The sequence below is a fragment of the Belonocnema kinseyi genome, chromosome 2, assembly GCF_010883055.1.
Source record: "Belonocnema kinseyi isolate 2016_QV_RU_SX_M_011 chromosome 2, B_treatae_v1, whole genome shotgun sequence".
NCBI classification, from domain to species: domain Eukaryota; kingdom Metazoa; phylum Arthropoda; class Insecta; order Hymenoptera; family Cynipidae; genus Belonocnema; species Belonocnema kinseyi.
This window is the reverse complement of record NC_046658.1, coordinates 97,882,707-97,893,126: the sequence shown is the minus strand read 5'-3', so window position 1 is coordinate 97,893,126 and position 10,420 is coordinate 97,882,707. Positions and strand designations below refer to the sequence as shown.

The 10,420-nt window shown below is 28.2% G+C and overlaps 1 protein-coding gene across 4 annotated transcripts in view; it reads right to left on the bottom strand.

Annotated features, from left to right (window-relative positions):
• Positions 1-8,207: 8,207 nt before the first annotated feature.
• LOC117183122 (protein phosphatase PP2A 55 kDa regulatory subunit) overlaps positions 8,208-10,420 on the bottom strand; it is a 164,626-nt gene continuing 162,413 nt past the window's right edge. For all 4 annotated transcript variants that reach the window (XM_033376303.1, XM_033376302.1, XM_033376304.1 and 1 more), the window contains one exon: positions 8,208-9,924. The gene's annotated coding sequence lies outside the window, so the exon portion shown is untranslated. The remainder of the gene's footprint in view (positions 9,925-10,420) is intronic.

The window sequence follows — 10,420 nt, the reverse complement described above, 5'->3', positions numbered from 1 at the left end:
TCATCTCTTGGAAATTCGAATAACTCGGTCTCTTTTGCCTTACATTACAATCTCTTGACATTTATACAAGTTTCCCAAAAATACACTATTCTGCAAGCCTTCATTCTCCTCATAAGTTATCTAATACTGACACTAAACTGATCAACTGCCCTGCTTATCTCTAGATTCCTATCTATACTGGGGAACGTCCATTAATTTTTTATTTTTTCATATTTTTATTATTATTTTATATTTTTTACTTAATATATCAACAAAATATTAATTATTTGTAATGTGAACGAGATTTAAAAGGATTTCAATGGACTTTAGGAAATTTCACAATATGCCAAAGATTTACAAGAGGCTTCCCAAATTTTATATGATTTAAACAAATTTCGACAGATTTATGGGAATTATGAGGAATTAAAAACAATTTCTGCGGATTACAAGGGATTTAAAGGGATTTCTAGGGATTTTAAAGGATACCTAAGTATTTTTGCGAATTAGAAAAAATCTTAGTTTTTTACGGGATTTCGAAGATCTGAAGGGGCTTCGTAAGATTTCAAAAGATTTTAAGTGATTTCGAAAGATTTCCAAGTTTTACGACAGTTTTCACAGAATTCATAAGATTTTAAAAGATTTCAAGATATACTGAATGTATTTTATAAGATTTCAAGAAATTTCGACAGATTTTTAGGGATTTTAAAGAATTAAGGAAGATTTCAGCGGATTACAAAGGATTTGAAGGAATTTCAAGAGATTTTAAGGGAAATAACGAAATTCCGAAATATTTCAAAGTATATCACGTGTTTTCAAAGGATTTTAAAGGATTCCAAGTGATAGCGTAGAATTACAAGAGCTTTCACAGATTGTAAATTATTTTCGTAAATTTCAAGTTCATCAAAAATTACCCAGTACAATTTGAGAATGAATGTAAATTTTTTCAAGGGATCTTATAAGATTTAAAAGGTCTTTAAGGTGTTTAATCCAATTTCAAACGATTTTAGAGGATTTCAAAAGATATTGAAGAATTTTGTGGATTTTACGCAATTAAGAAGATTTCCGCGAATTACGAAGGCTTCAGAGGGATTTTAAGAGATTTTAAGAATTTGCGAAATATTTTTAAAGAATTAATAGGATTTCAAAGGATTTTTAAAGACTTTAAGACATACCGAAGCATTTTGGGGGATTTTATAAGATTTCAAAGGATTTTCAAGATTTCAATGAATTTAAAGTGATTTCCAAGATTTGAAAGGATTTGGAAAAATTTCAAAGAACTTCAAGGATTTGAACCAATGTTTAGAAATTTGAAGGGATTTTCATGGATTTGAAAAGATAATAAACGATTGTGATGGGATTTTAACTGTTTTGAGCGACTTCAAGCATTTAAAAAAATTTTAGGGAATCTCAAAGAATGTTCAGGGATTTTCACAGTATTTAAAACATTTCCAGGGAACTCAATCACTGAAAATAAATGGAATTTAAATTATTTCACAAATTTTGTTATCATTAAACTATACTCAAGGGATTTACCAAATTGTCAAAAGAATTCACGGGATTTTAAAGAATTGGAAAGATTTTCAGTGATTCCACGAGATTTCATAAAAGATGTAAGAAAAGCTTTATACCCCCCCCCCCCCCCCCCCCCCCCCCCCCCAACAAGCATTCATAGGATTCTCTACCCCTCGCCTGCCACTAAAAAAATATTGACGTAATTAGTGGATGCTCCCCTCTATAGAGTTTCCCGTATTTTACATCCCAGTTTCTCCAATTTAACATTTCAAGCAGGGTGGATGTCCTTATTTATCCCATTTTTAGAATTCCTGTGAATAAATCTAAATTAACATTCTAATTGTAAGTAAGGAGCCAAAAAATGTTTTCTCTCTATGTCTATCTTTTTTTCTTCCCTTTATAACAAGTTGAAGTTTTTATCCTTTGAAAGCCTTTTTGATTCCTCGAAATTCAAATAAGGAAAAACTCCCTATAGTAGATAATGCAACCTATAGTGGATAATCATTCATTAAGAGTGCACAAATAAAAGACAAATAATTAATTTTAATTTATCAGTGTGGCCGTTTTAATCGGAAAAATAAATTCCCGGTCATTTCCCGATTTACAAACGTTTTTCACGGACAATCAAATTTAAAAAATCGAACACTGAGGCCAAACATTTTTCCATTTGAGGTCATAAAAACTGAGCTGCAAATGAAAGCACTTAAAGTGGAACTATTGAATGTTTAACTTTTAAAATTGAAGTTTAAAAGTTTTCTAGTTCAAAAATTTCGCATTCAAATGCTCAATAATTTACACGTACAAAATGAAAGGTACTAAAAACTTTCAATATAAGAAAAAATAAACCTAAGCTATCGTTTTTCATTCTCTAAATTAAAAACTAAATAAATCATCTCTAAAATTTTCAAAATTATATAATTTTAAGGAATTTTAAGCCAGAAAAATGAGAAATTAAATTTTTTTAACTGAACACTTCTTAAATTAGAAATCCATTATTTTTTCATTTTAATATATTTAAAAATTCTTGAAAATCTCCAATTTTTTTTTTTTTTGAAAATCTTTAAAAATTTACAATTTGTTTTAGATTTATTCAAATTTTAAATTATTTTTGAAATTTTTTCAGGACTTCTAAATCTCTCTAAAAATTAATTCAATTTTTCTTACAACTTTGAGGAAATCCTTCAAATTTTAGAAATTTCCTCAAAATTTTGATGTTTAAATAACTATTGAACATTTATTATTTGCAGACTAAATTGGAGAAATTTGAAGAGATACTTCGAAGTTTTGAAAAGAATCAAAATTAATTAATTTTAAACTTAAAATAATAGCCTAAATTAAAATAAAATGTAAATTATTGCAGATTTTAAACAAAAAATTGTAAGCTTTTTAAGAATTGTGGAAGGCTTCAAAAGAATGAAAACAATTTCTAAAGATTCCTATGAAAAATAAAAATAATTTATCATTTTGAAAAATTAATTTGAGAGACTATTTAAAAAGGTTTAAAAGGAATTACGAAATTGTTAAATAAGATTCCTGGAAGATTTTCAGGTAACTTTTTGAAATTTGTAAATTATACATCAAAATTCAACAATTTCACTCACAAATTAAACATTTTTCAAGTAAAACAATTAAAATTGTAACGTTCAAAGTTTAGAAGCTCTTCGAAATCTTAACGATTCCAGGCTTTCTATGTCAAACAATACAGTTTAAAATTGTTTACTTTTAAATATTTAGTATCAATTCACTTGTCTTAAATAAACAGTCAAATATTGCTCAATATTCAATAATTAATTATTTTCGTAATTCAAAAATGTAAAATTGAATGGGGAAAAAATTGAATATCTTAGACTTAAACATAGTTGAAAATAGTTTATAAAGTTGCAATCAGACGTTCACATTTTTTAAATGATTAAGACTTTTATATTAAAACTGTTTAATTCTTAACGTTAAAATCTTAAAATGCCTCAATTTTTAACTTATTTAAAATCGTATTGTCAAGCCATTTTTGTTTACTCTTTAATACATAAAATACAGATCCATTAAAGCTTTATTTATTTAAAAAAATGGTTTTCGTCAAAAATTTTCAACTTCAAAGGCTTTTAATTTTTAATTATTCAATTCTTCAAGAATGAATTTAAACATTTTAAAATTAAAAATGCAAGCTTAAAAATCTAAAATGAACATTTTTGTAAATGTGAGATTTTTGAATTACGCATTGTAAATTCAATAATGGCATAATTAAAAAATATAACACTTCAATTAATTATTAAAAAAGAACTGTTGAAATCGAACTTTGAGAGATTTTTCTTCTACAAATTTTTCAAATTCCCGGTCAAAAAATAAACTCACTGTCATTTCCCGGTCTCAAAACATTCCCTATTTCCCGGCCACACTGTTTATGGACACGTATGCCTTAAATATTCATTTACTTTAATTTTTAAAAAATATTTTAGTATTTTTAAATTAATTATTATCTAACATAGGCTGCATTATCCACTGTGGGCATGCTTCCCCTATGCGAAATTGAAAGGATAAAAAAACGAGCTCATAAATAAAATTAGAGTTATAGAGAAAATACTTGTTGGACCACGCAGGTTACGGAAAATCATGCATACATGAAAATAAAATTTACAAATCGCTAATACTTGATTAGACAATGCGCTGTACATTAGGCATAGAAGACTATGGCACAATTCTTGAATTTTTACATAAATGCGCCACGTGGCATTTTTACTTTGTAATAAATTGCAAAGTAAATATCGCAATAAATGAAATCCTGCCCATTTAAAATTTAAAAGAAGCAGGGAACTTTTACAATTAATGTTTATCAGAATCATTGTAGATTTCAATTTCATTTAGCTTAATTACTTTCCAGGTGTCGTGTTTAAGTTTCGTTTAAATGCTGCCTTCGAATTTCCCATTTCTTCATGAATGTTCAAAGCAACTTTGGTGCATCGCAGGCAGACAATTTTTCTGAATATTAACTATAAGGCTTCACTATGTCATATAAAGTCAATAAAAATACAACTTGGACTAAGTAATTCTTATCACAATAGGACAGATTTTCAGACAGATAACATATTCATACCGGCGGATTCATTTATCTCTCTCAAAATTATTTTTTCTCTAAGGACTTTTAATATTAAAATTCTCTCAAATTAGAGAGAATTAAAATCACCGAATTCGTGTTTTAGAAAATTATTAAATATAATAAAATAATAAGTAATTAAACAATCATATTAAAAATGTAATAAAAAGTACCTGGTGAAAAATAATAATTTACTGAGACTTATAAGGGGTGTGCCAGTGTTTTTTTGTATTCATAATTAATGAACTATAATAATAAACCCCAAAGCAAAATTTTGAAATTCATGGGACCCAATATTTGTCTATCTTCAAGAAAAACGACTTAAGGTTTTCGTTGCCGTTCTTATGGACTAGAAAAATATGTTCTCCATCTGGTCTAGTAGTTCTGGCGTTAACGCTTCGGGTTTGTAGTCGGAAGATTGCGGGCTCAATTCTCGTTGCCTACACATTTTTCCGAATTTTTGTTTACATTTTATTTATTAAAATTTTTAAATATTAAATTTTCTTCAGAATTATTTTTAAATTATGGTACGGTCGGCTACGGTTACCGAAATTGCGGCAAAAAAATAGCCGAAAAAGAGCAATTTGTAACGAAATTTCGTTATGAATAACCAGATTTTTTCGCTGCATTCCAAACATTGGTTTTCAATAAAAAAAACTCGCTTTTTCGCATAATTGTCAATTTTTGCATAATTTTTAATCAATTTAGAAGGAAATTATATATTAAAGCATTTAAATAAATAAAATAAAAAATTGAAAACAAGTGTAGGCAGCAAGAATCGAGCGCGCATCATCCCGTCTACAAAACCGCAACCACCGTCGCCGCAGTTGAAAAGTGTATTTTTCAAACCTTTAAGATCGTTAAAGAAAACTTTAGAAGTCTTTTTTCCCGAAAATGCAGAAATATTGGGTCCTCGGAATTTCACAATTTCATTTCGGGGTCTTGACCTTTATTCACAAAATTTATGAATCCAAACAAAAAACATGCTACCTGGCACTCCGCTAGCTAAATTAGTCTCTGAAATCTATCAAAAATAATAGAAAATTCAACAAAATTCCATCGATACGACTCTAGTCTTTTCCATGAAAAATTGTTACCATGTCTTTCACTGTGATAAAATACACTCTTCTGCAATATAAAATACGCTTGTTTTATAGTACGTAATTTCTACAAACGACTATAATTATTTTTATACAAAGAGAATATTATCTTAATTTCCAGACATTTTCTTCCTAACAATAAGGTTTTCCATTTTTTTCGCTCTTGAAAAAACAGCGGGAAATAGCGTAATTATTAAAGGAGCCATTTTCGAAAACAAGCAATGATTCGTAGTCGAAAGACTGCGCGTTCGATTCTTGTGGCCGGCACTTTTTTTTATTCATTAAAATGTTTATAAATATATATTCCTTCAGTAATATTGAACAATTATGTTACTATTAATTTTTATAATGCTCTTTTTAAAGGAAAAAGTAATTGAAAAGTACTTGATTTTCTATAAACGTCGTTAATTGTTTTCATCATTTTTACTAATTATATTTAAAATTAAAAGTATGAGCGTGATTTTTATACCCTGCATTTTAACATATAAATTATGAGTTTTTATAAGAACAAGATTTTTTAAAGTACTTATCGGGAAACACACCTATTTATTCATCAAAGAAATTCTTGCTTCAGAAGGTACGAAATATGAATACCGGCTTGACCTGAGTTTTTTTCAGTTAAACAATCAAAAAACTTAAAATTTCGGCGATAAAATCTAAAAAATAAACTTATAAATATTTTAATACATAAAATTTTTTTACATAGGTGTTGGTAGAACGAATCGAATACGCAACCTTTCGACCAAATTGATGAACTGAAACTAAAATAGATAATTTTCCGTTTTCCCCTTGTGAGAGTCAATAATTCACTTATCGTATCTCAGAAATCGTTAAATTTTTATTCTTGCTGATTCAAGAAAAATCAGGGTAGACGGTTTAGCTGAGAAAACATTCCCGGCCATCTTCAGGGTTTTTTCGGCAATTACAAATTTTCAACTGCAAACTTAGGCATTCAAAGTGAAACGTTTTTCTATTTTAACATTGTAAAATAGCAGCTTAGAAAATTATAATTCAGACATTTTTAATTTAAACGTTTAATAATGAAAACATATAAAATGGAAGATTTTAACATAAAATTGAATACTTGTAAATTAAATGCAGTTAAAAGTTATAACTTATGCTCTAAATTGAAGAACAAATGAATGAATAAGTTGGTAAATTTTAAAAAAATATTCTAAGTAATTTAAAGTTAGAAACATTAAAAAGTGAACGATTTTCAAAACAATTTTAAACTTGAAGTCCTTTCAAATGAATAATTGTTTAATTGTTCTTCATACATTAAAAATTAAAACTTTCACTTATAAATAATTTTTTTAAATAGAACAATTAACATTGGCACGGTCAAAGTGCACGATTTTGTTTCAAACAATTCGGTTTCAAATTTTTTGGTTTTGAATGTTTCATTTATAATTATTATATTAATTATAATGTTAAATTAAGCCAAATATTTACAAATATTCAAAAATTGTTCTTTAATCACTTTATTTTTTAATTTGATGGGTTTATTGTCGAAATTGAAATATTATAAATTTAAAACACTAAATTTCAAATTTCGTATGTTGTTTTCAATTTCAAACTGCATGTATATACAATAAAATATTATCCTGAAAGATACAAAATATTATAATATATAATGTTACATAATATAATAATATTAAATACAGAAAAAACAAAAATAATATATTTTTATTCGGAAATTTTTGTAATTTACTGAATTCGAAATTTCGTGATTTTTAAAGAACATTTGGGTTTTCAAATTTTGGTAAATGCATAATTTCGATATTTTACAAATTCTAAAGTATTCTAGTTTTGTCAACTTTTCGAATATTTAAATTTCTTTAATAAACATTATTGGTAATTTAATTTTTTTTGTGACTTGAAATTTTTTCAAATTTGTTTCTTTCGGTGAAATTTTTCAATCTCTTCTATTAATTTGAAATAATTTAAATTCTGAAAATAATTTATAAAGTTTCAATCGAACGTTAACATTTGTAACAGTTTCAAAATCTTCTTGTAAAATCAATTATTGTTTAATTTCAAATATTCAAACTGCCGTTTAATTTTTAAAATCATCAGTTAATCTATATTTACAAATTAATCAATTTAAAAGGTTTTTTAAAAGAAAAAAAAATCCATTTTTAATTGCTCAAGTCTTGGAAACTGCATTTTAAACTTCTTAAAATAAAAAAAAAGTACGCACAAAAACGAAGACCTACAATGGCAATGAAATAGTTAAAAATGGAATTTAACAATTAAAAGAAGTTGAAATCGATCTCATTAAAAATATTATATCATGTGATGTGAAATTTATTATATTTAAAGTGATTAGACAGATTTCTATTCCAGAAATTTGTCAAATTCCCGTTCAAAAAATAATTTCACCGACATTTCCCGATTTCCCGGTCCAGCGGCCACCCTAAAAACACAAGCGAGATGCTTTTGCAGCCAGAGAATTAAAATACAGATTAAAAATAAAAAATATATAAAAGAATAATAAAAAAGGAGAAAAATAAAATAGAAACTTGAAATACTGCAAGTCGACGTAGTTTTATTAAGAAGTTTGGTTCATTGTTTTCATTATCGAGATTTTGGCTTCGCTCTTCAATTCTAGTCCCTGTCTACTGTTTAACTTAAAATTAATATTTGAAATTAATTGCAAATAATATATCTACCGTAGAGTATAATTTAAAAAGAATGAAAATCACAGGCCTCGTTTTTCCGTTCTATGCACGTAAATAATCACCCGAAATTTAAGTAATATGCAGAATGATTACATGCATTCAAATGAAGTATTGGCTTTTTTTAAAATTATAAGTTGTATATTTGCATACCTAAAAATATCAAGTTTTCAATCAAATTCTATTACATCATTTCGCAAGTCCAGCTTACATTATCAAAAGCTTGATTCACTCCTATCATAATAATAGTAATAATAAAAAAATTGATTAAATTTTGTACAGGAATTGTTTGCAGAGGAATAAAAATGCAACTAAACCGAATGAATAACGTGTTAAAATCCTTGAATGGTAAGCGGAACCAGTAAAAAAAACCTTTTTTGAACGATGATTTATTCGTTGAACATGTCTCGAAAATTTGTAGGAAACGGCTCGGTTAACATTATTTGTAGAGGTAAATTTTTATTATAAAAATAAAAATAAACAATTGTAGGCCTTGTGTATAACATTGAATGGTGTGCAACAAATTCGAAAATATAGAAAACAGCCGAAGCTCTGCCCTCCCGTTGTACATTATTCAGACTCACAAGGAGAGAGTTATTAGATATTCTACAGAAAATAAGATCCATTCAATTGTACCAATTAAGTGAAATTAATCTACCCTCAATCGAGGATTGTCTCGCGACAATAATGTTGCGTTACATTCGAGCAATTTTTTTATATTCCATTGAGAAATGTCAACAGAGATTTTCTTCCTTTTTTTCCCCCTATCTTTCTTTTGTTTTGTTTAGTCATATTCTTTTTTTTATATAACTTAAGCAGTTTTGATTGTAGCATTTTCATTCTTAAGTCGATTAGGCGGCTGTGATTCTTGCGAATATAAAGATTCCATCAGTCGGCCTTGTTTCTAACGAATTAATTACACCATTATCTCAACGCTTCATCACTTCCGTTCTGCTTCGTATTGAAAATATTTGAAATATTTGAAATATATGCGTTGTTCCTACGACCAAGATGATGATGATGATGATGATGACGTAGAAGAAGAAGAAGAAGAAGAAGAACAACAAGTTCCACCGACGCGCGATGCGATACGTTAAACGTTTACATTAGAAAAATCTCGAGTACAAATTGACCAAGTACATGTGAATCTGTGTGTGTGTGTGTGAATGTTTGTGTCTCTTAGTGTGTATATGCTCTTCAAGGTTCCACTGTCCCTGTGCAAACGATTATTATTTGAGCTAGCAGACTCAATTGATTGAGAATCTGATGTATTTCGATTCGTATGCAGCATTCTTATGTACAAATATTCACGCGGTAGAGTTCTGTGCGAGCATGGCTGTGTGAGAATGGATCGCGTTCTCAATTACACGCGCGTGTTTCATGAGGATGAAGTGTTGTTACAGCTCTCAGATGGCGCTACGTACACGACTTTCTCAGTCAGTCAACTTTCGAGGAGTACATTGGTGTTGACGTTCGTCCATAACAATCGTGCTTTAACACTCGTTGCTCCATCAGTAGCTTGCGGCTTCAGTTGCCACACTTACGTCAATATATACCGTTGTACTATCTGCAAAAAATAAATCAAATCAGCTATTAACATTTTATCGGTATTTCGTCGTCCCTACACTGAAAAAAATTGTTCTTGAATCAAGAAAATATTACTTGATTCAAGTCAATCGCAGGTACGAATGGGGACGATAGAATATAAGTGTGTTCCAAATAAATAAGTAATTGCTACCGTATGCTTGACAAGCGTACATTTTCTTAATCTGAGAAAATGTATTCTTAGATAGAATATCGCATTTTATTGTTCTAAAACTTTATTGTGTTGCTTCATATAGAAATTTTTTCAAATACAGAAGATAGTTTACTTCCAAGAAATAATTTCTGATACACTTCAAGAATATATTTTCTTAAGGTGGCTTGGGCGTTTGGTGCCGTACAATGTGGGGGGCACTCTCGGGGCTATCTATCATGCGATCAGTCTTTATTTGAATTTTATTGATATACGCATATTATAATGTCATCTTAATAAAAAAGTAGAAAACGACCAAAAAAAGTGA